Source organism: Delphinus delphis, chromosome X (genome assembly GCF_949987515.2).
Source record: "Delphinus delphis chromosome X, mDelDel1.2, whole genome shotgun sequence".
NCBI lineage: Eukaryota > Metazoa > Chordata > Mammalia > Artiodactyla > Delphinidae > Delphinus > Delphinus delphis.
In genome coordinates, this window is record NC_082704.1 from 4,934,455 (window position 1) to 4,961,925 (window position 27,471).

Below are 27,471 nucleotides of genomic sequence, written 5' to 3' on the forward strand. Positions count from 1 at the left end.
TTCCACAGTAGCTGCACCATTTACACTCCTATCAGCAATGGATGTGGATTCCAATATCTCCGCATCCTCAGCAACACTTTTTAGTGTCTATCTTTTACAGTACAGCCATCCTAGAGTGTGTGAAGTGGTATCTCATTGTGACTTTGATTTGCATTTCCCTGATGGCTAAGGATGTTGAACATCTTTTCATGTGTTTATTGGTCCTTTGTGTATCTTTTTTTGGGAAAACGTCTATTCAGAGGTTTTGCTCATTTTTACTTGGGTCTTTTTTCTTTTGATTATTGAGTTGTATCTGTGCTTTATATATTCTGGATACTAGTACCTTATCAGATACGTGATTTGCAAATATTCTCTCCCACTCTGCAAGATCTTTTCACTTTCTTGATGATGTTGTTTGAAGCTCCCTATCAATTTTTTAATTAAAATAATCGCTAATGCCTCAGGCTGAATAGTATTTTTTCATAGTTTCTAAAAGTGCTTCCTATATGTAGATGGACCTAGAGATATTACTCCTCCTACCACTGACCCTCTGACCCGTGCTGATCCTTAGCTAGACTGGACCGTAAATACTTTATCAAGTGTCCATCTGTCCTTAGGACAATGGACCTCCTCAAACTTCCCAGAAAGCTTTTTAGTAGCTTTAAAATGATCACGTTGCATTGTGAATGCCTGCTTTTGAGCAAGTAAACTCAGTGCTTTTTTAAACAAATTGGTATTATTTGGCCAGGAGGATTTGGGTTAGCAGCTTTTCCCGCGGGAATGCAGTATAGCTGTGAGACTTCTAGAAATGCTCTCTCTAATCAATACTACCTTTTACTTTACACTCCAAGACAGCTCCTGCCATCCGGTTTCCCATTTAAATTAAATTTGTCCAAAAGTTTAAATTTTCTTGATATCATTCAAATCTAGTTAAGCTTAGACTTAACTGCAGTGGGGGGCAGGGTAGAGGGCAATCCAGGCCGAATCCGTGACAAATCTGAGTTCTAGCATATTCGGAACGCAATGCTGCAGTAGCTACTCAGGCATGGTAATCATGTCCATCTTTAAAGACCCACAGGAGCAAGGCCTCAGGTCAAGTGGTCTAACAGTAGGACCTAGGCAACAATGAAGTAGCCCACGGGCTTGGAGTTGCTTTTAGGATCTAAGGCTTCATCTGGACCACAAGTATCAGAGGCACAGCTGCAAATAAACTTTGGGGATGAAAGCTTATCATGGGCTGAATTGTGTCTCCCCCGCCCCTGAAAAAAAAAAAAAAGATATGTCCAACTCCTAACTTCCAGTACCTCAGAATCTGACCATATCTGGAAACAGGATCTTTACAGAGGTGATCAAGTTAAGATGAGTTCATTAGGGTGGACCCTAATCCGATATGACTGGTGTCCTTAAAAAAATGGGAATTTGAACACAGAGACAGGCATGCATAGGGGGAAATCCATGTGATGACACAGGAAGAAGGTGGTTATGTGAAAGACAGAGGATTGGCGTGAAGGAACGTCTGAGGCTACCAGAGGCTCCTACCTCGAGCCTTCAGAGGAAGTGTGGCCAACCCAACACCTTGATTTCAAACTTCCAGCCTCCAGAACCAGGAGACAAAACATTTCTGTTGTTCTAAGCCACAAATACAGTTTGTGGTGTTTTGTCACGGCAGCCTTAGGAAACTAATACACAACTCTAGGCACCGTGCAGAAGGAGAACTTTTGGTATCTCAGGTGGAAGGGTTGTCGTGTCCTACAGTGGCCATCCAAGTCCCCTCGGCATCAGCAGAGTCAGCAGTAACGTCTTTGAAATGAAAAGGAACAAATACATAGTATACATCCCACATTTCTTCTCTGAAGATGCGCATTTCTACTTTACTAAACGTTACGAAACTTCAAGTCTCATTCTGGCTGCGTGTATGGTGTGTAATAAAGGGAGAGTAATGGTTGTCTGGGTCAAATTGATGAGCTCGCGAACTAAATAAGTCAAGAAATCAGCGGAGAAATCATAACCACCTCCTCACCCTAACTCATTCTTCATAACTAATGAGGATGTCTTATTGGGTGATATGAAATTTCATCATGAGCTTATTGACCATGTAGATATTGTGATGCTGTGTAACTAGTGGGGTTCAAAACAGGCTAAATGATGGTGATAATGAGTGTCTGGAGATTATAAATCGCCACAAATGTACGCTAGGCACTTCAGGTTGGTAGAAATTGTAAACAGTCTGCATCCTGATCCAATCAAACTTAAGTCAAATACAATCAATCAAGTCGGTATTGGTATAAATTAATGAGGCCAGTTAAATAGAGGCAAGGATTCTTTCCATTTTACCTACACTTGTCCCTTTTTCATACACTGCCTGTGAGCTGATATTACACACGACGGTGTGGGAGAAAAAAAATCACTGAAACAAATTTATTGAGACTTGTTTGGTAAGCATTACATTTTTAACTTTATGTCATGATATTGTCATTTATTCATTAGACACATATTTATTGAGCCCTTATTATGTGCGCTAGGCAACGAAGACCCACGCATGAATAAGAAGAGCTTCTGAACACTGGTGGCAGCCCCACACAGGTCAAACGCACACACAGGTCTCCAGAAAAGCTTTGGGTCTCTCATAGCAAATCTAAGGATTTTAAATCTCAAATTCATAAAAGGACTCGAGACATTTTGCACCCTCACTTTACTCCCAGGGGAAAAGAAGCTAAAGTAAAATGTGTCTAGAAAATACAGGGTATTTCTCATTCCATGTATATCTCCCATTTAGGAAAGTTCGTTTACTTTTCTGCCAAAGTATATTTTAGCAAAACCTGAGTTCTCATTTAACAGCAGAAAGATGATGGCTGAAAGCTTGGTAAGAAAGAAATGCTCAGTACTAATCTGGTTACTTTTGGGGAAGGGGGAAAGGAACATGACACATATTGTGTACCTCCTCTGTGCAGAGTTTTCTAGAATTCTCTTAAACCTTACAGAACCCTACGAGGGAGACACCCTTCTCCTCTCCCTCGTCATCATCACCATCACCATCATTTGTATTATTACCATTTCGTAGGTGAGGAAACTGAAGTTCAGAGAGGGGAAGTGACTTACCTGAGGTCACACAGCCCGTAAGAGGCCACTTCATACCCTTCCACATTGCCAAATGCTGCTTCCAAAGTACAGCTTCAAGGAAGTTATCCAGCTTTCAACACCTGCTCACCGAACGTAGTCTTGTACATTTGTCCCAGTATTTTATTAGTGACCATCTATTATGTTTATGACCTATACACTCCTAAATACGTTCTTTTTATTTCGTAATCCACTCCCCCCTACGTCTTGTGTTTTCCAGTGATATATTTTAGATCTGAGGAAGTTTATATTTCAAAATGATTCATTCTGTTCTGCCAACTGCAAGGCAAGACTGCAATAAATGTTCTCTTGTTGATCAAATACACAAGTGTGTATTTGTGAGCAGAAAGAAATACTATCTGAATTCACATCATGTTTTGGACCACCACCAACTAATACATTGACATGCCAATATATTGGATTGTTTACATACAAAGTAAATGTCAAACAAAAGGAAAACCCTTTTGTCAGTTACTAGATATTCCTCTTAGCTTCTGGGACATGTCAGATTGAAGCAAAATGCGCCTGCTTCATCCTGTCATTACATTTGACCTAAACTTCATTTAAAAGACTGGAGAAATCATTTTAAAGCTGTAGTATTGATTAGGCTTTAGAAAAGTATTTGCCTTGGAATTTGATTTAAGTCTGCCTCAACATTCACTTGTCAAGAAGGTAACAGCTTTACAAATGAAACCAAAAAGGAGGCATTTCATCCTAATTTCATTTGAAAAAAAAAAGATTTTATAGAAGTAGACAAATTGCAAGGGCAACAAATTATCCTACCACCCACAGCTCAAATGCCTGCTTTGGCCAGTTTACCAGTAATCTGGTCAGGACACGACCAGGACATTTACTGCTCGATGGCAAGGAGCACACTGAAAGGCGTGTTGACAGCCGACATGAGAGCTTTCCTTATGTTTACCTTTTTCTTCCTCTTTCAACAAGAGATTCCTGTTCAGAGCCTTTCTGGCTCTATGATGCTCAGCGACTGTGGACCGCAGCCCTACTCAGCCCATGGGGAAGCCGGGATTTCCAGCAAGATGTCCCCCACTGCCAGTGAGATCAAAGGGACACAGACAGAGGCTCCCCCGCTGATAGTGGGTCTTTAACTAGCCCTCCAGTGTGTGCTGGGGACTGCTGAGCTGGCCTCACTACCATGTACACATGAAAGAACACCTCACTCCTCATAGCTACTGGTTTCTATAGAAACAAGAAAGAATCTGTTCTTTTGCTAAAATTTTCCCCTAAAGCTTTTTCTAGCACTGTATAAAACATTTATTTTTTGCTATCACAGTCCTCCATTTATAGCATCATTTAACCGATCAAAGAACAATGGGCTGAGTGAGGATGAGCGCGTGCTCCGTGTTCAGAAACCAAATCTGAACGCGCATTAAGCAGCCGTGGTCAGTTCTTCTCTCCTGGGTCACATTAGGACTCAAGTATTTTAGAGTAACTACTTGAAACAATGGTGAATCGGAGAGTGAAAAGGGGTCAACAAGGTATTTACTCCACCATGCGCTGACTTTTCCAATTCAGAATACTTCAGCGGTTACAGTATTTAAATGAACTCTGTCTCATCCGTGTCACCATAAATTATCCTTGAAAACTCCAGGGCTCCTGACCACAGGAACGTGAGTCACGGCCTTGACGCCTGTGTGGCTTTGCTTCGAGATAACGGCTGGGTTTCCCTGCTTCATTATCATGTGCCCTTCTCCAGGGACCACATTTGCTCAGGAGTTGCTAAGGCTAGTAAATATTGTATCTGTCCTCTTGTAATCACCAAGCAAACAGATTTGCCCTCCGTCACATAAAACCCCCAGAGCTGTTAGGTCATGAAAGAGGTATTGAACTAGGGCTGTGCTTAAAAACTAAGAATGGGAATCTCTGTGGCATAAATCAAGACTAAATCCGCTACATGGTTGCATGTGCCTAGTCTTCTGTCAGATTCCATTCATTTATTCCTGCCTCAATAAATATTGAGCGTCAACGATTTGCTAGTCATGGGGTTTCAAGCACTGCAGGTAAGGTGCAGCACTGAGAAGAGACACCGTCCCTGTCCACCCAGAGTTCATAGTCTAGCATGGGAGACAGGCATTAAACAAATAATCACACAATGAACCACGATTGTAAGAAGTCCTATGAAGCAGAAATACCAAGTGCCTAAGAAGGATTCTAATGTAGTCTAAGGGGTCCCAGAGACACCTGGGTGTTCTGCTAGCACCTTGCTTATAAAACAACTACAAAGTAGGGTTCCATTTCAGGTGAAATGTACTCAAAATTTGTGCGTGTTTTGCAAAATCGTGGAACTGTCAGCGATCTTGAGAGGTGAATGGCTTCGGGTGAAATCAACTTGAAACCTGTGCATGTTTTGCAAAATCACAGGACTGTCGGGAATCTTAAGAGGTAAATGGCTCAGCTCTTCAGAACAAATAGATGGTTTTCTCAATCTGGAGATTCTTAAGAATGAAGCCTCACAGACATCCTAGGTGGCTCATCTGGTGTTTGAACATATTATAACTCTGGGAGTTCCTTCTTAGCTACCAAGATATCTAAAGGACCACACCATGAAGTAATTCACCCATAAGGTGGTCTTCAGCTGGGGAGGTGGGGAGGGGGGGGATGCAACTGCACTGAAATGCTGTATTTCATGCTCTGAATCCAATACAGGCTGAGCACCAGAGTCTGAGGACTAACTCTCTACTCCTAAAGCACATGTACAATAAAATAAATCCCTGGTATTCACGATGATCCAGTTTTGCCATTCACACAACCATTACCATTTTCACACTCTTCATTCTTTTTTCTTTTATTCTGTATCTGAACTTCTGGGACAAAGTTGGTCTCTGGTTAAAAAAGAGACACTTACACATGTACATTGATAAAGAACATGAGCTTTAAAGTCACACACATTGGGTCTGAACCCTAACTGGACCACCTATTAGTGTATAAACTTGGGCAAATCGTATGACATTTTTAAGTCTTGGTTTCTTTCTCTGTGAAATGGGGATGGTAGTAACTCACGAGGTTGTTGCAACACACCTGAAAATGCACTTTTAACTGACATGTACTTTTATACATACTTTATAAATATGTATGTGTGTATACCTTCCTACCTTATTGCTACTGTGAAAAGAAATAAAGGAAACCGCATTTAAAATGGAGTCAGAGAGCTCTGAAGGGGGAGCTCTCACGCACTACCACTCTGCCACGGGCACACCTCAGTAGGAAAAAGTGTAGCCTGCATTCCCCAAGAGGAAGAAGCTTACTTTACACACCCGTGCAGGAGGAAGAAAGACTTTTTCTTTGCCTAGCAACAGCCCAGCCAATGAGAAGCCCCCACACTCAGCCAGTGAGAAGCCACCACCACCCTGAACTCCGGCTCTACTCCAAAGAACTTTCATTTAAAACAGCCCCTCCCAACTTCCTCCTTTCCTCTATAAAAGGACAGTCCTCTTTGTTCTCCAGGCTTGCCTATGGCTTGACACAGTTTGCTTGTCCTGATTGCAATTCCTCTGCTATGCTCAAGTAAACTAATTTTGCTGGTAAAATAACTAGCTATTTTATTTTTTTAATAGGATTTGTTTTTTAAAATAAATTTATTTATTTTATTTATTTGGCTGTGTTGGGTCTTCATTGCTGTGCGTGGGCATTCTCTAGTTGCGGCGAGCGGGGGGCTACTCTTCGTTGCGGTGCGTGAGCTTCTCATTGCGGTGGCTTGTCTTGTTGCAGAGCATGGGCTCTAGGCACGCGGGCTTCAGCAGTCGTGGCTCACGGGCTCTAGAGCGCAGGCTCGGTAGTTATGATGCATGGGCTTAGTCGCTCCGCGGCATGTGGGATCTTCCCAGACCAGGGCTTGAACCCGTGTCCCCTGCATTGACAGGCAGATTCTTAACCACTGTGCCATGAGGGAAGTCCTGCTATTTTATTTTTAAGGTTGACATTTCATGGTGTCAGAAGTGGGATCCGAAGGTGCCAACACCGCTCCCCAACAACAAACTAATGACTCCCAGAACTGTGTGAGGTACGCACTTGAGCCGCTTGCACTCTCTCCTCCTGTGAGTTATCTTTTTCTTCTGAGTTCAGTAAGCCTTCCCTTGGATCCAAACTCCCTTCCTTTGGTCAAGCTCTCTGACTTTATTTGGGAACTGTTTTTGTTTTTATGAAGGCATTGCCCTTTCTGGTGAGTATTCTTCTGTTTTCTAAACTTCTGAGTTTTGAGCAGTTGGATCCAACTCGGCTAAATTATCTCGGGAGTGTCCCACTTTCGGGACCCCAGCTGGTTTTATGTTTAAAAACTACGGTCCCTCCTTATGTACATTTTAACTAAATGGATCAATTTGACCAAAAACAATTTAGAACTCCAGTGGCATTTATGGGGAACTTTTGACCTCCCTAAATTTGTTTTTCTCAGAACTAAATTAGAAGATCATGGCTCTAAAATTAAACAGACTGAATGGGATGCCTATTTTAATGGGCTCCTGGAGGCTTCCAAATTCATTCAAGACTCTAAAATCGCCTCTTTACAAAATACCATTTCTAAATTAACTGAGGCAAATAGACAATTGGAAAAAACCAAAAAGCTTCTGAGGTCTCTTTTTTCCCTCTCCCATCCTCTATGTCTCCAGGTACACTGCAGCCATCTTGTGCCAAGGTCCCACCTGGTGTCAGCTTCCTCTTTCCCTTCTGCACTGTCCCCATCTCCTCCTTTTAATCCTTTTGCTGAACTTCCCTTTTCCTCTGAACTTCTCCCCACTTTCTCCTCCCCTGAACCTATTAAAACCTGCCTCTTTAAATCAGGCCCTCTGAGGAGCCAAATGCTAAACCCCTAATTTCTTATGTTCCCTGGACTAAAGCTGAACTACAAGCTATAGTCAGATTTTCCCGAAGTAACTGAGGATCCCACAGATTTGCTGAGGAATTTAATATGGACATTCAAGCTTATCAGTCTGGTTTCTCTGACTTATATCAGCTAGTTCACATGCTTGTCAGTGAAGGTCAAGCCAAACACTGGATAAAAACTGCTAACCGGGAAAATCCAGAAGAGTCCCTAGAAGTACAACCAGGAGACAAACCCTATGCTTTATTATATGATCAAACTCAGGGAATCGCCAGGCAACTCCAGTTGGCAACTTCTAGGGCTTTCCCAAAACCTAGTGATTGGAATAAGATTCAGACTTGCACTCAGAAACACAAATGAACCTCTGCACAATTATTACAGTCAACTCCAAATTATTTTTAAGGACAATTCTGGTCTGTGGATGTTGAATCCATTCAGGCAGCCTTTAACTCTATGTTCATTAACGGGCTGAACCAGGATCTTTCTCTTCTAGTTCAAAGAGGATGGAATGGGGAAGTACATCCATCCAAATTTAGTTAATTTAGCAAACCGGCTCACCTGCACCCTGTACGATTCAACTAAAAGGAAGACCACTAAAATCCTCAATTTTAAACTCCAACAAATGGAGGTCTCTAAAGAAACAAAAACAAACCCTCCCGGTCTCTGCCATTATTGGAAAAAGCCAGGACATTGGAAAGAAGACTGTTGCAAGCTTAACGCTCCAGACACCTTCAGCCCTCTAACCAGCCTTTCCAATGCCCTCCTAACCCCCAATGATGGGGCTCTGAGGAACTACAGGGGCTCTTCCAAATCCTCCCTCTTAATCGGCTTGAAAAAACCACTCTCCAGATTGGGAATGAATCTCTCTATGACCTTATTGACACCACAGCCTCACTCTCAGTGCTCAACCCCACTGTTATTAAACAGCCCCTACCTCAGAATACTAAGAGGGTTCAAATGGTGGGGATCCCAAATAAAGCTCTTCAGGTTCCTGTTTCTAAACCTATCCCCTTTGATTTAGGCCCTCTAAGAGATACCCACCCTTTGCTCCTTAGTTCCTCCATCGCTATTCATTTACTGGGTTGAGATTTCTTAGAAAAATATCATGCTGGAATTTCTTTCTCCCAAAAAGGGAGACTAATTCTAGAATTTGATAGCAGCAACCAAAACAGCCACCTACTGAGAGAATCAAATGACCCTTCAACATCTCTTATTTGCTCCATCTCTGATGGCACTGGAGCTAATTCTAAGGAAACTAATCATTTGTCCCTATAAGATCAGCTGCCACCCTCCTTATGGGCAAAATCCTCAACTTATATCGGCAGAATCCTCCTATTAAGATGCAAATGGATCCCTCAAAGCCTCTCCCTGGAATTAACCAACACCCCATAAATAAAGAGGCCCTCCAGGGCACTAAGCCAATAATAGATGATTATAAGACCCAGGGTCTCATTAGCTGGTGCACTAGTCCCTGCAACATCCCTATTTTACCTGAAAAGAAACCCAATGACCAAGGATGGAGATTTGTCCAAGCCCACCAAGCCATAAACTATACTGTCATCCCTTGTCACCCTATTGTTCCCAATTCCCACACTCTTTTAGCTTCGTGCCCACCAGAAGCAAATTTCCCACTGCGAGTGATTTACGTAGCACCTTCCTTAGCATCCCTACAGATGATGCTAATCAATACCTATTTGCCTTTATTTGGGAAGGACAACAATACACCTGGACAGTAATGACCCAGGATTTTACCAAAAGTCCTTACATCTCACAAATCTTAAAAGCTGATTTAGATGAGATAAAATGTTCTGGAAGCTCTACTTCATGCCAATATGTAGACGGCTTGCTTCTCTGCTCCCCTTCCCAGGTCTTTTTTCAGGAAGACAGCACCCACCTATAGAAGCTTTTAGCCTCAAAGGGACATACAGTTTCTAAGGAGAAACGGCTGTTTGTTCAAACCCAAGTTCATTATTTTGGGCACCTGATCATGGAAAAAGGGCTGGGCACCTAGACCCAGATAAGCTTCATAGCATCCTGAACTTCCCAAAGCCCAAAACCAAAGTCAATTATGAGGTTTTCTTGGGTTGGCTAGTGATGGTTAGAGCTGGATTCTGAACTTTTCTCTCATGGCCCAGCCTCTGTATGCCTCACTAAAGAACAGCAAACCTGACCCTTACTACTTGGGAATATCTGGATGACCCAGCTTTTAATACCTTAAAGGAGAGCTTGATAAATCCTCCTGCCCTTGGACATCCTAAGTATCAACTTGCCCTTTTCCTCTTTACATTGGAGAAGGAGACAAGTACTCTCGGAGTAGTCACCCAAAAACATGGGGATCACCATCGCCCCATAAGGTACTACAGTCAGCAGATAGATACTATGGTATGAGGATACCCCTCCTTACCTCAGAGCCACTTTCCTTTTACTTAAGGCCACCAAAGAGGTAGTCATGGGATCCCCTCGCACCAATTTTGTACCCCATGCAGTAGAGCCCTCCTGGATTCTCATCACACTCAACACACTTCAGCCAGTCATCTCACTTCCTGTGAAATCCTCATGGCAATCACGCCTCACATAACTCTTTCTCACTGTGATAACCTTAACCCTGCCGCCTTCTTCCCTTCTCTAGGGACAACACTCCTCATGACTGACTCTGACAGATCACCTTTTGCCTCCTCACGACGATTTACAGGAAACTCCTGTCACCAATGCTGCACCTTTGCCTTTGGCCACCTCGGCCCAACAGGCTGAATTACATGATCTTACTTGGGCCTGCATTTCAGCAAAGGGCAAAACTGCAGACAATAGATATGCCTTTGGAGTAGCTCATGACTTAATGCTATGGAAACAGCAAGGTCTCTTTATTTCTAACGGGACTAAAATTTCAAATGGCTCTTATGTCCAGCATTTATTAGATGCCACACTCTTGCCAGCAACTTTAGCTGTTATTAAGGTCCCTGGGCATTCCAAACTTGACTCCCTGGAAGCTAAAGGAAACCACATGGCTGACATTTCCGCCAAGAATGTTGCCCTCAAAGGAACGAAAAATCAAACCTCTGTCATGTCCAAAGGGATGTTGCCCCAAATAATAACCTAGAGAAATTGGTTAGAGAAGCCCAAGAGTTGGCTCCAGAAAAGGAAACACAAGATTGGAAAGCTAGTAACTGTTCATTTGATAAAAAGGGAGAACTCTGGTTTGGGCCAAATAACAATGCAGCCTAGCCAGGGGCTCTAAAATTCCCATTACTGACTACTGTATATGCATTAAGCCACTGGTCTGCAGATAAAATGACAATGCTTACGAATCAGTACTGGTGAGGAGATATCAGTAAGGCCACAAAAAGCGCCTACTCCGCTTGCCACACCTGCCCAAAATATAATTCAGGAAAACCTGTTTGCAGTGCTCTGGAACACTTTAAATTGCCCAGTGGACCACTGGAGGTTTGGGAGATGGATTTTATTCAATTTCCCCCATCTCATGGATATAAATATGTTTTAGTCATGGTCTGTATGTTTTCCCACTGGGTCTAAGCCTTTCTGTGTAGACAACCTGCTGCCTCTTCTGTGGCTAAAATTATTTTAGGAAAGATTATCCTTACCCTCAGGAACCCCTCTTGAGCTCCACAGCAACCAGGGAACCCAATTTACTGGTCAAATACTACAGCAGGTCTGTGTCGTTTGGCCAGTCCTATCGCATTTTTTCACTGTGCTTCCCACCCTCAATCCTCAGGGCTGGTCCAATGCACTAACAGCAATATTAAGACTCAATTTGTGCTTTTTCGCAACGGGTTTGCCACCAGGACACAGGTGTCGTGAAAACCACCGCTAAACCTAAGCAAAAATGGGAAAGGAGAAGAGCCACATCAACATCGCTGTCATCGGACACGCAGATTCCGGGAAGTCTACCACTACCGGCCGTCTGATCTACAAATGTGGTGGGATCGACAAGAGAGCCACTGAAAAGTTCAAGGAGGAGGCTGCCGAGATGGGCAAGGGCTCCTTCAAGTATGCCTGGGTCCTGGACAAACTGAAAGCTGAACGTGAGCACGGCATCACCATTGATATCTCCCTCTGGAAATCTGAGACCAGCAAGTACTATGTGACCATCACTGATGCCCCAGGACACAGAGACTTCATCAAAAACATGATTACAGGCACATCCCAGGCTGACTGGGCTGTCCTGATTGTTGCTGCTGGTGTTGGTGGATTTGAAGCAGGTATTTCCGAGAATGGGCAGACCCGTGAGCATGCCCTTGTGGCCTACACTCTGAGTGTGAAACAACTAATCGTTGGAGTTAACAAAATGGATTCCACTGGGCCACCCTACAGCCGGAAGAGACATGAGGAAACTGTTAAGGAAGTCAGCACCTACACTAAGAAAACTGGCTACAACCCGACACAGTAGCACTTGTGCCAGTTTCTGGCTGGAATGGTGAAAACATCCTGGAGCCAAGTGCTAACATGCCGTGGTTCAAGGGATGGAGAGTCACCCGAAAAGATGGCAGTGCCAGTGGAACCACACTGTTTGAAGCTCTGGATTGCATCCTGCCACCGATTCGCCCAGCTGACAAGCCCTTGCGTTTGCCCCTCCAGGACGTCTACAAAATTGGTGGTATTGGCGCTGTCCCTGTGGGTCGAGTGGAGACTGGTGTTCTCAAACCTGGCATGGTGATCACCTTTGCTCCAGTCAACGTGACAACTGAAGTCTGCTGAAATGCACCATGAGGATTTGAGTGAAGCCCTTCCTGGGGACAATGTGGGCTTCAAGGTCAAGAACGTGTCTGTCAAAGATGTTTGTCGTGGCAATGTGGCTGGTGACAGCAAAAATGACCCACCGATGGAAGCAGCTGGCTTCACAGCTCAGGTGATTATCTTGAACCATCCAGGCCAAAGCAGTGCTGGCTACGCACCTGTGCCGGATTGTCACACAGCTCACACTGCTTGCAAGTTCGCTGAGCTGAAGGAGAAGATTGATCGTCGTTCTGGGAAAAAGCTGGAAGATGGCCCCAAATTCTTGAAATCTGGTGATGCTGCCATCGTTGATACGGTTCCTGGCAAACCCATGTGTGTTGAGAGCCTCTCTGACTATCCTCCTCTAGGCCGCTTTGCTGCTCGTGACATGAGACGGACGGTTGCTGTGGGTGTCATCAAAGCAGTGGACAAGAAGGCAGCTGGAGCTGGCAAGGTCACCAAGTCCGCCCAGAAAGCTCAGAAGGCTAAATGAATATTATCCCCAATACCTGCCACCCCAGTCTTAATCAGTGGTGGAAGAACGGTCTCAACTGGCCATTTAAGTTTAATAGCAAAAGACTGGTTAACGATAACAATGCATCGTAAACCCTTCAGAAGGAAAGGAGAATGTTTTGCGGACCATTTGTTTTGTGTGTGGCAGCTTTAAGTTATTAGTTTTTAAAATCAATACTTTTTTTTTTTTTTTTTTTTGCGGTACGCGGGCCTCTCACGGTTGTGGCCTCTCCCGTTCCGGAGCACAGGCACCGGACGCGCAGGCTCAGTGGCCATGGCTCACGGGCCCAGCCGCTCCGCGGCACGTGGGATCTTCCTGGACCAGGGCACGAACCCGTGTCCCCTCCATCGGCAGGCGGACTCTCAACCACTGCACCACCAGGGAAGCCCTAAAAATCAATATTTTTAATGGAAACAACTTGACCAAAAATCGGTCACAGAATTTGAGACCCATTAAAAAAGTTTAATGAAAAAAAAAGAGACTCAATTTGCAAACTTTGTAGAAACCCTCCCATGTGTAGTATCCTGGCCAAAGGCACTGCCATTAGTCCTTCTAAATCTCATGTCTAAACCCTTTTAGAAGTGATAAACTCTCACTCTGAGATAATCACAGGATGCCCAATACACCTGGCACCTGCTTCTTTTGACCCACAACTGATAAAAGGAGGTCATCCTTCAAAATTATAAAGGCTTAATTGCTTCTGTTGAAAATAACCATGCTCTAGTAGAGCAATCTTTTCTCAGTGTCTCCCATCTTCTCTGGACACGAAGACTTTAAACATCATTCCTTACCACCTGGAGAGTTCACCTATTGGACAAGACACCTCCAGAAAGAGTCCCTTCAAGCTCATTGGAAAGGCCCCTATCAGGTACCATTAACCAACCCTTGTGTTGCCAAACTCCAAGGAATAGACTCTTGGATTCATGTGTCACATCTAAAGAAAACACCAAACCCTGGCTGGACCTGCACACTAACTGGTGACCTGAAAATAAAGATTTTCAGGAACTGAAGTGGACACAGCCTCTGAAGGAGACAGCTTTCCCAACATAACCAGACCAGGCCTGTATGCCTTTTCTCACTGTTGCTTCTCACCCTATATTCTCCTTCTCTTTACTGGAAAGACAATACTCCTCTCTGCATTTCCCAATCTCCTGAGAAAGCAGGAAACCTTTCCGACTGTTGGATCTGTCACCAGAAACTCTGATCTGTTCATGGTGTTGGAGATCCCTTGGTTTTAACTGTAACCAATTTCTCTTTAGTCCCAAATGCCACTGTCAGTTATACGCATAAGCCTACTGGTGTTAACTATCTGGTTAGGCTATTACAGCCAGGTGTTCCCATACCTTGTTTCAAACGTTCTCCAACCATAACCATACCAGTTCAGCTGAGCACCTCAACCTTGGCACTCTTTTTATTTAAATACGATCCCCCTGCGCCCGAGGGAAATGCAAACACGCTAACTCCTGTTTTCAAGGCTTTTAGAAAAGACTTCTCTAGGCGGGGATGGTACCTTACAGAATGCCATCCCAATTCCTCTGACCCCGGGCTTGGAAATGTCAATCAGGAAATTCCAGCCAACAAAGCTGCCAATAACCATATGTTAGCTGGAATCCTCTGCGCTACACCTGGCTTTGCTTTCGCCTGTGGTGCTTGGCATTTCTCACGGGCATATGAATGTTTAGATAGCTGGTGAACTGGAGATCAATGCTTATTGGGATATTTAACTGTCCCAGTCACCATTCATGACAAATCAGAAGCCTCTCATTGGTCCCCCACATTAAAGCTCCAATGGCCACTTTAAATGGGAACTTCTAGGAGGCGCACATGACTCCAGATTTGCCCCATAGGGAAAGCCCTTCTCCCATGGGTCCAAGTAAATGCCAGTGAACGTCGGATCAGAAATCTCTCCCTAACATTAGGTTAGCTAGCCAACTCCACAGCCAAGGCAGTAGCAGCCCCCAAATGATCACCTGACTCGTTGGCTAAAGTAGTTTTGGACAACTGTACAGCCCCTTGATTATCTACTTGCTGAACAGGAGGTGTCTGTGTAATAGCAAATACCACCTGTTGCTCATGGATAAACGCTTCTGGTAAGGTAGATATTCAACCACACAAGATCAGGGAACAAGCATACTGGTTACAAACAAATGTCACGTAACTCTCCACGGTCCTTTGATTTGTTCAGTTGGCTACCTTCAGGCCTAGGTAAATGGTGCAGAACAATCATACAACCTGGATTTGTCACGTTAATTTTCATTCTGTTTTGCATAATTATTTTTTAACTTTATACCTATTGCCTGTCAAATCTCTGCAGAAGTGATGCACCAGATAGAGTGATATTAGCTCAGTGCTTCAAAATGACCTCCAACACTTATGACTTTGATAAGATATAGACTTTAAGTGAGAGGTGCCTGAGAGTTCTCCCTCCTACCCTTTCTTGTTACTCAAATGCAGCCTCAGTGGTTTCCATTCTGTGTACTTTCTGTCAGACGTGGGACATGACAAACAGAAAAGGTCCTTCCTGGAACCAAGGGGTAAACCCACCAAAACCTGACTGATCAGCAATGCTTTATAGGAAAGATCTTGATCAAAAGGGGAAACGTAAAAATAAATAAAGGAAACCTCATTCTGGGATCGACATGTACACACTGCTATATTTAAAATGGATAACCAACAAGGGCCTACTGTATAGCACAGGGAACTCTGCTCAATGTTATGTGGCAGCCTGGATGGGAGGGGAGTTTGGGGGAGAATGGATACATGCATATGTATGGCTGAGTCCCTTTGCTGTGCACCTGAAACTATCACAACATTGTTAATCGGCTATACTCCAAAATAACAAATAAAAAGTTAAAAAAAAAATGCAGTTATAGGAGTAGAGCATGTAGCAGGGAGCCTAGTATATAGTAATAATAATAACTAATTAAAGTGAAAAAAAAATAAAGAAAACGGAGTCAGGAAGCCCCGAAGGGGGAGCTCTCATGCACCAGCACTCTCTGCCACTTGCAGACCCCAGCAAGAAGTGTACCTTGCATTCCCCAACTGGAAGAAGCTTACTTTACACACCCCAGCAGGAGGAAGAAAGATTTTCTGCTTGCCTAGCAACAGCCCAGCCAATGAGAAACCACCACAGTCAGCCAATGAGAAGCTGCCACCACCCTGAACTCCTACTCTCCTCCAATGAATTTTGTCCAAAACAGCCCCTCCCAACTGCCTCCTTTCCTCTATAAAGAAGGCTCCTTTCCTTAGTTCTCTGGACTTGCTTATAGCTTGCCATAGTTTGCTTGTCCCAAATTGCAACTCCTCTGTGATTCCTGAATAAATTCATTTTGCCGGTAAAATAACTGGCTATTTTATTTTTACGGTTGACACTACATACATACAACCTACCTTACTGATGTATAAACACATCTATATATATATATACATTTCTGACAGACTTGCTGCTCTTTTTGTCCCCAGGGTTGAGCTCTGAACCCAAAACATAGTTGTTATGCAACAAATGGTTATTGGAAGAAGGGAGAATAGAAATAAAAGTACATTTTAGAGTTAAAAAATCTGGAGGTTCTGTGTTAACATGCTGTTTTCAAAGACATGTTAACTGGGTTGACAAGGGTTTCTAATTGTACTTTTCCAATAAGTTTGAACCCAATTCTTCTGTTGACTCTGAGCAACATCAATAAAATAGAAAGAACTGTAATCAAATGCTCTCAGGGTCATAAACCTAGTTGCAAGCACATGGATCACTTCATTATACTTGCACCGCTAAGGTTTGTTAAACACCGTAGAATGGAAAAAGTTAACAAATGTGAGATTTATTTTTATCATTATTAAAATAAAATGGAAGAAGCTAAAGCTAGCAGAGAACCTAAAAGCTAAAGCTAACATATTCAAACAACTATGTATTTTAAATTATTATGGCTAATGACCTTAAAATTTTTCTAGCTCCACTTCCTAGGAATAAAACCCAAATCATCTCTAATAAAAATATGTTCATAAGTTTTTGCTGCTGATGCCTTTAGGGGAATATTGAGTAAAGTGTTTGAAACAGTCCGTTTCCTACAACCAAGAAAATAAAATACAGGGGATACAGCATGTGTTTTTATCATATATATGATGAACTACATAATGCTCCTTCAAGCAGAGAAATATTCAACTATATAATATGGCAAAATCTTAGGCTGTAGTCACAAAGTCAAGCATTGACAGTTTCCTGGGTTGAGAACAACTGGCCAGTCATTGACATAATTCTGAACATAACATAAACCAGAGGAAACATAGAGGAACGTATAAAGTCACCCTGGAGAAATCCAAGAAGGCTGCTTAGAGAAGGTTGCACTTGAGCTGAACTTGAAGGATAGGGTACTCGTGATGGAGAAGGTGAAGGACATCTCTTCCTGACCACTGGAAGAGCAAGAGTAAAGGCATAGGTGAGGAAGGAAAGAATGAAGAATAAGTAATTACAAATGTTAAATGGTGTAAAATGGCAGAGCAGGGCTTCCCTGGTGGCGCAGTGGTTGAGAGTCCGCCTGCCGATGCAGGGGACGCGGGTTCGTGCCCCGGTCCGGGAAGATCCCACATGGCGCGGAGCGGCTGGGCCCGTGAGCCCTGGCCGCTGATCCTGCGCGTCCGGAGTCTGTGCTCCGCAATGGGAGAGGCCACAACAGTGAGAGGCCCGCGAACCACAAAAAAATAAATTAATTAATTAAAAAAAAAAAAGGCAGAGCAGAAGGTGTGCTGAGAAAAGGCAGATAAGGCCACATCAAGATGCCTCCAAAGTAGTACACTGAGTAATCCTGATGCTTTTTTCTCTAATCAGGAAGGAACTACCAAAGGCTTTGGAGGAAAATACCTTTCTTCCAGACAGTTCATTGCCTCTCTTGTATCAGATGAATGAGGCAGCTCCTCTATAGTTACACAGGCATTTTGGACTTCACTTTCTTAATAATTTCTTTATTAGTTACTGAATACAGTCTAACGATAGTATATCTGTCGTCCAAAGTGTCTTAGACATGAACAAAAGATATATTTAAAACGTATCCGGGATTGAATTCAAATGATCACATAGAGTTGAAATTTAGTCCTAAACACTGTGACGTTGCCAGACGGGAAAGCGCCGCTGTAGACTTACTAAATCTTTCCACAGTGAGGGAGATGTTATTTACAGCATATTTGTTGTTCTATCGTATTTTTCCTTTCTGGGTGTATTGAGGTTTCCTTCTCACGCTGCAGAGATTCCCTTACGTTATTTCCTTTTTTGTACCCCCTTCATTCTCAGGTTAACCTTTGAAAATAAAGGGTAGACGAGTTCTAAAGAGGGTCCGTTGTCTTTCCTTCCTTCCTTTCTCCAAGTATTTACCAAACACCTGTCATGTGCCAGACACTGACTTTGACACTAGATGCACCAGAAGGAATAAGATAGAGTGCCCTGTCTACCTTCAAGGAGTTCACAGTCCCGCTGGGGAGACAGCCCAGGTTGAAATTCAGTCCCAAGACGTTTGCAAGCTTACAAATGAGTATATGGAACGGGGAGTAAAAGGTTCCCAGTGGCATGCTGCAGTTTTATTTTGCTCTTGTCTCACCAAAGATAAAACTTCAATCACTCTTTGGTAAAGACTAGTCCTTTGTTTTAGAAAAACCATTTCAAGAGACTCTAGTTACATAGACATAAAGCGCCACGATCTGCCTGGCCACTCAAGACAAAAATTGAGAGGACACGCTCAGCTCCTCCCTTTCACTCACCCTCTCCCCGCCACATACACACGCTGGCTCCATCAGCAACTATTTTTGACTCCACCTCCGACATATCTCGTGCATCCACTCACTTCTCTCCATCCATGCACGTCATCACTCGCCTGCCCCACTGCAACGGCCCCAAGAGCTGGCCTCCCTCGCCTCCTTCTTCACCTCCCTACGGTTTGTTCTCCGAAGGTGCCATTGTAACATGTAAATCAGATCATGATTTGCCCCACTTCAACTCCTCCAATGGCTTCCCACTGCAAGTGGAATAAAATTCAACTTGCTCCTCTCAGCCTCTGAAGTACCCACTGATCTGGTCCTTGCGTACCTCCATGACCTCGGCCCCTGTAAGGTTACCCTCCTTAACAAGCCTCATTTTGTTCCTTGAACAAGCCAAGCATGCCCCTGCCTCAGGGCCTTTTGTATTCCGCCGCTATCTCCTTGAATAGCTTCCCCAAGATACTCGCTTCACCAGCTTCTTCTCGTTATTCCGGTCTCAGCTCAACCAGCGCCTTCTCAGACCACCCAGGCTAAACTCGGCCTCTTCCACTTCTGTAACTGCATCACGTCATCCGATTTGACTTCCTTCAAATCACTTACTGCAGTCAAAAATGAGACTGCTGATTTTTTCACATCTGCCCACTCCAATTAGAATGTAAGCTCTGTGAAAACTGGCACCGAGTTCCCTCCTGGCCCCTCAGCACCTAGCTCAGGGCCTAGCGTTTAGTGGATCCCTTGCAAGAAGTGGGGAAGGAAGGGAAAGGAGAGAGGGAGGGAAGGGGATGGGAGAGGAAAGGGAGGGAGGAAGTGTGGTATCTACTATTCTTGGGAATAGCAATGAAATCACCTCCGACCTGAGTGCAGTTGTTTTCAGGTTCGTTTTTCTTGAATGATTGAGTTGGCCTGTCTGTAGCTTTGGTTGCCTATATAGGGCTTGGGACAGGGAAGGGAGCATGGGAGACAGATTGTTCTTTTGACTCAGGTGAGAGGACAGGACTCCAGCCCATGGGTGGCCTGTTACCTGTGAGGATGAGTGAGGCTTGGGCTCTTTCTGAGAGTTGCTTGCATGAGTCAAAGAGCCCAGGGGAGATACCCCGAAGGTGCTGCCTTCCTGAGGGACTTCGCAAGGCTCTAAGCAGCTGACTCTCCGCTGTGTCCATGGGTTTGTATTCTAGTGTTGCACGTCTTTTACTCACCATTCAGCGAAGACTTCTGAACACTAAATCAATACACAGCCCCCAGGACAGCACTGGCTGTGTCTACATGATGCCAAAGCGACCTGCCAATTGATTAGATGCGGTTAAAAAAGAAATCAGTCAGGTAGACAGATTCAACATCATGTAGACAGCATGCAGACAGAGCCACGCTGGCACGAGCTGGCACGACCGTGTTGTCTTAAATTGCTAAAAAATTAACAATACTGGAGGCTGGGGAACTCGCCACTTTCATTAACATTTTCCCATAAGTAAGTTCAATAATTTCCCGGTGTCTACAACTAGGATTAAAACTCATGGACCCTGAATTTTAATCACATGAGCTCCACGTGCAAGGGGCCATTTCAATACTGACTTTTGCGTCTCTGAAGTGATCATGCGTATTGTATAGTTTGCTCCACCTTTTTTTTTCTTTTAGTGGGTGCCCTAGGGTGAACCAGCTCAGTTAAGGGCAACTCGCCATTGAGCCACTGTCATAAAAATATGTTAAAGAACGTGGCTCTCTAAGAAAGTAAAGCAGCCCCCCAAAGCTTGGCCACACAGAACCCCCAGGCAAGATTCCCACGTGTTCTGGAGTATTCCGTGGCCCTTGAGGATCAGGGCATCACCCCCTGGAGGTTCTGGTTCAGCGGGGCGAGCCGGGGCACTGGCAGTGCCTGGCACGGTGGGGAAGTGCTCCCCACCCCAGGGTGCCGAGGCAGAGGCGAGGCAGGGCCCGGGCCCCAGGAGAAAGCCAGGAGGGCTTCTGGAAGTGCCCGCTGAACGCTGACCTTCGGCAAACCATCCTCTGCCCCGGGGCTTTGCTGAGCTGGGACTGAATCCTTCTGGGGTTCTGCACAGGCCTTGAAGCAAAATGGGTGCGGGGACGGGGTCACCGAGGGCACATCATCACCCACTTGGCGAACCTGACTCCCTGCGTGCCCTCAGGAGGGAGAGTCTCTAGAAGCAGTTCCCTCTGTGGCACTTGTGTTTCCCAACCAGGGTCCCTACGGACCCAGCAGTGTGGTTAGGAACAACCGGAAAACGTCAATCCGCAGATCAAGTTCTAAAAGACTCAGAGGTTAATTTCACTTATTCATTGAACTCCTTTATGCACTTGGTTGTTGTTTTTAACAACCAGCAAATATTTCTGAGTACCTACTGAATGTCTGGCTGGCACAGTGGATACAAAGAGCCTAAGATGTGGGCTTGCTCCTCAAGGAAGCCATAGAGCTCCGGAAGAGGCAGACACTGCAAACAAACAATGACAGACAAGCATGGCAAGCGCTGTCAGCAGAGCTGCAGAAAGCACCGGGGAAGCCCAGAGATAAAATACATTCTGCCTAAGAAGCCTGCGGGGGGAGGGGGGGAGAGGGAGGGAGGGAGGGGGAGGGAGGGAGAGAGAGAGGGAGAGGGAGGGAGGGAGAGAGAGAGGGAGAGGGAGGGAGGGAGAGAGAGAGGGAGAGGGAGAGAGAGAGAGAGAGAGAGCGAGAGAGCGAGCAAGAGCTAGAGCGAGAGCGGGAGAGGGAGAGGGAGAGGGAGAGGGAGAGGGAGAGCGAGGGAGAGGGAGAGGGGGAGAGAGAGAGAGAGAGAGAGAGAGAGAGAGGGAGAGAGAGAGAGAGTATTAGAGTTGGGCTTTCAGGGTGAGCAGAAGGTGCCCAAAAAACCCAGTCATCAAGTGAATTGGAATTTTAAGGCAATTTTTTTTTAAATCAAAATTAATGGAACATTTTTTCCTTTTGCCTCAGGCTCCAATGTCCCTGAGAACAGTACCATTACTGATCCTGTCTGCATTTAAAAATTAGATTTTTTTTTCATTGTGGATTTTTTTTAATTTTGATTTTTTACAAAGACCCCATTAAAATATTATTTGTCTTGATGACTGAATTTTTGGTGCCACCTGAAATGATGGGCTGGGGCGTCTGACCTGCCTCACCCTAGTTGTAGCCCTTCCCTAGGCCAGGCAATCTATGTGACGAGGGGGTAGACGATCAGTCCATTTTCCCACCCAGTCGACTAGAAGAGACCAACTCGAACTGCCAGACTAACTTCCCCGGCATTACCTCAAACATTCAGAGTCATACCTGTTTTCTTCAAGTGGAAACCTCACTGGTCACTCCCATTTTCCCTCTGTTATCTAGCACACGGAAGGCAGCAAGAACTGAGCACACAGAATTCGACAGGCAGCTCCCTGGCCTACCAGCTCCCGGGGTTTCTGGTGTCTGTCAATGGCTCTCCTCTAAGTGAAGTCAGTACTTCAGAAAAAATGGCCGTCCCCACTCATCAGAGCGCCGAATGCCACCCATTGCTATTTGCCTCCCTTTTACTAAAGTAATGCATTTGGCACCGGTAAATAAGTTCCCCTCAGCTGAGTAAAGCTAAAGAGCTGGTGCCAGTCTCTCCGAGAAGGCGGGCGGGGGGACGGAGCCATTTCCAAGAATCCCAGGCTATAATTTCTACATTACAGTGTTATTACCAAGAGATGATTTTGTTTAGCACATCCTTTTCCGTTTCTTTTCTTACACGTCTGGAGACAGACATGAGAGCATACGTGCTCTCTATTATTTCTTCTAAATATTCCTCTTGTTTAAAAGGGAAAGGTGGGCATCGGGAACCCAGCTTGGTGACAGAGCCGCTATATATATATATAGGTCTCTGAATGAGCCTCTATGGCTTCTGGCTTCAAAGATACAGCATGGTGAGCAGGGAAAACACTGAGGCCCACAAAACTGCCTCTCACTCTTAGGGCTCGTAACCTCATTGATTCCAGTCCAGATTTATGGCATCATTTGTTCCTGATAAGAACTACTCACCTGCACAACTCTACCAGGAAAAGGTGAAATAGAAGCTAGCAGGGAAAATAGAAAGGGAAAGGAAAAATCACACCAGGTGAGGGCTTGACAAAATCACTGCTCTTGCACGGATTCTTTGTTCATTTACTACAACTTGCTCTGTAAAACTGGCTTGAACAGCACTGATTTTTCCCTTCATCCTCCAAGAGAACAGCTAGAATGCTGGGGACCAGTAATCTACAACTCTACCCAAGACCCATGTGTTTATCAAAGGCAGTGAAGCATCGGATGGGGTGAAATATCAGATCAGCCTGAGTTCAAATCTCACCTCATCCCTTTACGAGCTCTGAACCTTGGGCAAGTTACTTAATCTCGGCACCTTTTGAAAAGATGGGTGCCTAAGGTTCTCAAAAAATCATGGGTGGATGAGTGAAAGCATAGCAAACACACTGCCTGACGCACGGTAAATATTCAACAAAATGCTAGCTATTACTATCAACAGATATTTTTGAGAATATTTACATTCATTTATATGAAGATACATTTCAGGGACTGTTCTTAACATATACAACAGGTCAGAATGAGTTTTAGTGTCATTACGGTCAATAGCTTAGAATTTTTAAGAAACCTCATTTTATTTAAATGGAGTAGAACCATAAAATAATGAGACTCTTCAGATAACAAACTAGCAGACATTTGACATTCAAATGAATGCCGGCACCTTCGAAGCAGCCCATGAGGAAACTGTACCCTGTTTTCAAGGAGACAGACATTGCTCAACCGAGTTTGGAATTCCTCTGAGGGAATTACCTTCAGCTATAGTTATGAACCAGGCATGAAAATGAGGCTCATTATTTTCCAGGCACAGCTATTTCATCCTTCAGTAAAATGTGTATTCGACCTTATCAGCCTCCCTACTCACCAAATCTGGCTCCAAATGACTTTTGGTTGTTTCAGGAAAAAGAAAACAAACAAACAAACACCATTGCTCTCAAGAGATAAAAACCCGAGGCCTAGAATGATATGCAGAAAGAATGACGCACAGATTCCAAAAGCCACTCACAAAGACAGGGTGGATGGGTACTGCTGTTGTGGACATGGTTGTTAAGTTGCAGCCACTTTCTGGTCAACGGTAGGAAGCCTACAGCCATTTATAGCAAGTCTATTTCCTAATGAAACGCTGTGACCATTTCCACTTCTTGAAAATGATTCTCTGCCTATTTTGAGCGTTTATACAAAAACAGCAATCTTAGCAATAATAATCCCTCTGAAATCATATCTTTTTAAAGTTACCCTAAAAGTGGAAAGGCCATTCAATTTTGATCTAGCCAGCTATAGAACGCAAATATTTTTAAGAGGAAACACTACGCAGCCAGAGGAGAAACTTCTTCCACACGGGGTTGATAACGAAAATGCTGATATGACCTTAAGTATGGTGGCGCCCAGAACCAGCGCTATAATTCATCTAAATGTACTGTAATTACACTAAATGTTACTTCTGTAAATAGTTCCAAATCATGTGGCTTTTTTATGCTTAGATAACATGCAGTTTATTTCCAATCATGGATGTAGGCATGATTTGCTAAGGGAACATTAGGTCTGGAAGCAATATCTTAATCAAATCAGAATTTCTTCTGGAAAACAAATCTTTGGCTTTTGAAGAACTAGCAGCATCTAATGCCTTAGGGTAGAGATGTGAAACTGAGCTGAAATCCCCACCCCCTGGATCTCTCCCTCTGCCCTCTGGCTTCCAGTCACTCACGGGTACATCCGTGTAGCCTCCTACACTTTCTATGCTCATAAACCACCACAGCTATGTCTAAATTACACCCTGGAAACTCCACGTAGAAAATCAGTTGTAGGAAAGTTCACCTTGTGTGGTTTATTCATTTTTTCAGAACAGAAGCTGGTTCCTTTTGGAAGGAACTCATTTAAACAAAACCTAACAGCAAGCATCCATAAATTAGAAGGTTATTGGTATGTGCATAATTTGATGCATAAAAACTGAATGAATATTCCAGGGATGAAAATGCAGCCTCTTACATATGCAGAAAGATTTTTATTTTTATTTTGGTGATGTTACTTTTGTATGGGAAGACTGACTGGGATGGGACACCAAAGTCATTGGCTGCTGTCATCTTTATGTTTTGTGGTTCTTTCTCCATGCTCATCTCCCCAGTGCTGGGGGATTAAACAGTCACTGTCCCCCAAAGGAAATGCCAATCTTGCTGAAGGGCATATCTCGACAAATCCAAGTCTGGTGCTCCAATCAGGAAGCAGAACACGTTATAGATGGAAAAGGTGGTCGAAACTGCCTTATCAGGGCAGAACTTAGACTCAGTCTAGGTCTAGGACAATATGAATATGTATTTTTAAATACAGGTCAGATGAGGATTAATTCTTCCTCTTCATCATGCACAGCAACGATCAAGTCCTCAGTGGGTGGATGACGAGAAGACAAAGAACCAAACACAGGTTCCAAAAGAGACTGGAATCCTCTCGCTGCCCTTTCACTACCTTTTGGAGCAACAATGGAATCAGACATCTCCACCAAAACTCTTGTTAATGTGCCCTGTTTTTAACTGGTGTGAGTTCAGTTCCCCAAACTGCAGGGTAGTGAGCAGCTCACACCATGTGTGGGGGACAGAGGCTGGAACAGTGAAAGAAATGAACCCTAGAAGCCAGGTGATCATGGAATGTGCAACGAGATCCCAGAGGTTCACGGAGGCGAACCCATTAATTTGCAGGTTGGGCAACAGGCACAGAGGCGTTAAGTGACCTTGCCCAAGGTCACGAAGCAAATGAAGGGCAGAAAAAGGGCTAGAATCCAGATATCTTAACTTCTGGGCCGAGGCTCCTTTTGTTGGGCAGCAAGATGCCTCGCCTCTGCAGGGGTTGACTCAGGGGAGCGCCCTGGAAGAGCTGCACTCATTCTGCCGATGCTCGCAGGCACCAGTCCACCCATTTGCCCATCTAGCCACTCAACACACATCTGTGGAGCAAAAATCGTGTGCCAGGCCTGGTGCCAGGAGTTACGCATTCAGTGAAGTCAATAAAAAACTGAAGCCTGAGCAGAACTGCAAAAGGACTCAGTACAGAAATGGGGTGAAAGACTGAGATACGGCGTGGCCCCTAATCTCATGGAGTCTGAAATCAGGACGGTAAAATGTGGTAAATGCAAATTCAACCCAACAAGCGACCAGTCTATTCCGGTTTTATTTAAATACTTGAATAATGCCAAATATTGGTAAATACTGAAGAGGATTTTCAAAATGTTTTCAGTAGGAGTGAGACTGCGAGGGGGTCCCCATTCTCCCCTCCAATCTTATCTCCCTCCACTCATCCCCAGCCCACACACACACTAGGCACATGTAAACTTGACTACACCTCTCGCTCTTCCCCAACAGCCCATGGCATTTCTCAGGTCTGCCTCTCCTCCTAAGAAAACAGCTACTGCTCACTAAACCCCTCATACAGATATGAAGCTTTGGGAGCCTGCAGACCATGCTGCAGTATCCCTAGCAACTAGCCTAGCACCTGGCACAGGGTGAGTTTTTAAAGTATCTGCTGAACAAACGAATGAATGAATGAGCCATCACTGCAATACACTTTTTTTGACACCTCTGGTAGGTAAGTATCATTATCACTGTTTTACAGATGATGGAAAAGAGGCCCAGAGATGTGAAGCAATTGGCCCAAGGTGACACAGCCGGTAAATGGTGGAGCTGGCCATCAGCCTGACTATTAACTCGTGCTCTATTCATTCTTAGTCCCTGTTCTTTCTGCTGGTCCCTTTGCCTCATCAACTTCTAACCATGCTTTAAAGGTTAGGCCTCATCTTCCAGAAGTTTCCTCTAACCCAAGGGCTGTGTCATATTTCTCTGAAATGGTGCTTGGAAGTATCCTCTTCCACTGGGTTGTGAGCTGCTCCAGGGCCAGGACAATGTCATTGTTTTTCTCTTGCCAGTTTTCTGTAGACGCCCTGCACTTACGAAGCACTCAGGAATATCAGTGGAAGGAAACTGAGGGGTGAGGACGGACAACAACAGCTCGAAGCTCAGGTACGGTTTGGGTCTTCAGATCACGCCACAGAAGGGACCTGTCTGCCTCTTGTCCACAGGATTCCAAATTCAGTGTCACTGGAAAATGGAAATCCAGGGAGAGCATTCTGTTTGAGCAGCCCCTAATCACGCAGCTCCAGAACTTGATTATACCCCTTTCAGAGAAGGTCACAACAAATTTTATGCTATGTGTATTTTAATACCATTTTTTAAAAATTAGCATCCTAACTGAGATGTGTTAGAAGCATAAACTATAGAGCAAGTTTCAAAGACTTGTTACCAAAAAAGTGTAAAATCTCTTATTATAATTTCTACATTAATTTTCTGTTGGAATAATAATGTTTTAAATACACTGGGTTCAAAATAGAGTATCAAAATTAATTTCACCTATATCTTACTTTTTCTCATGTGGCTACTAGAAAATTCTAAATGACACGTGTGGCTTGCTTTGATTGCTGTTGGGCAGAACAGGTCTCTATCTTGTTTGGGGTGGTAGTCACCTGGGTGC

General features: G+C 44.2%; 1 protein-coding gene and 1 pseudogene across 1 annotated transcript in view; one reads left to right on the top strand and one right to left on the bottom strand.

Moving 5' to 3' along the window:
* The window catches only part of AFF2 (ALF transcription elongation factor 2), a 489,494-nt gene that overhangs the window by 410,048 nt on the left and 51,975 nt on the right, over positions 1-27,471 (bottom strand). The window lies entirely within an intron of this gene.
* LOC132418816 (elongation factor 1-alpha 1-like) lies at positions 11,775-13,266 on the top strand (annotated as a pseudogene).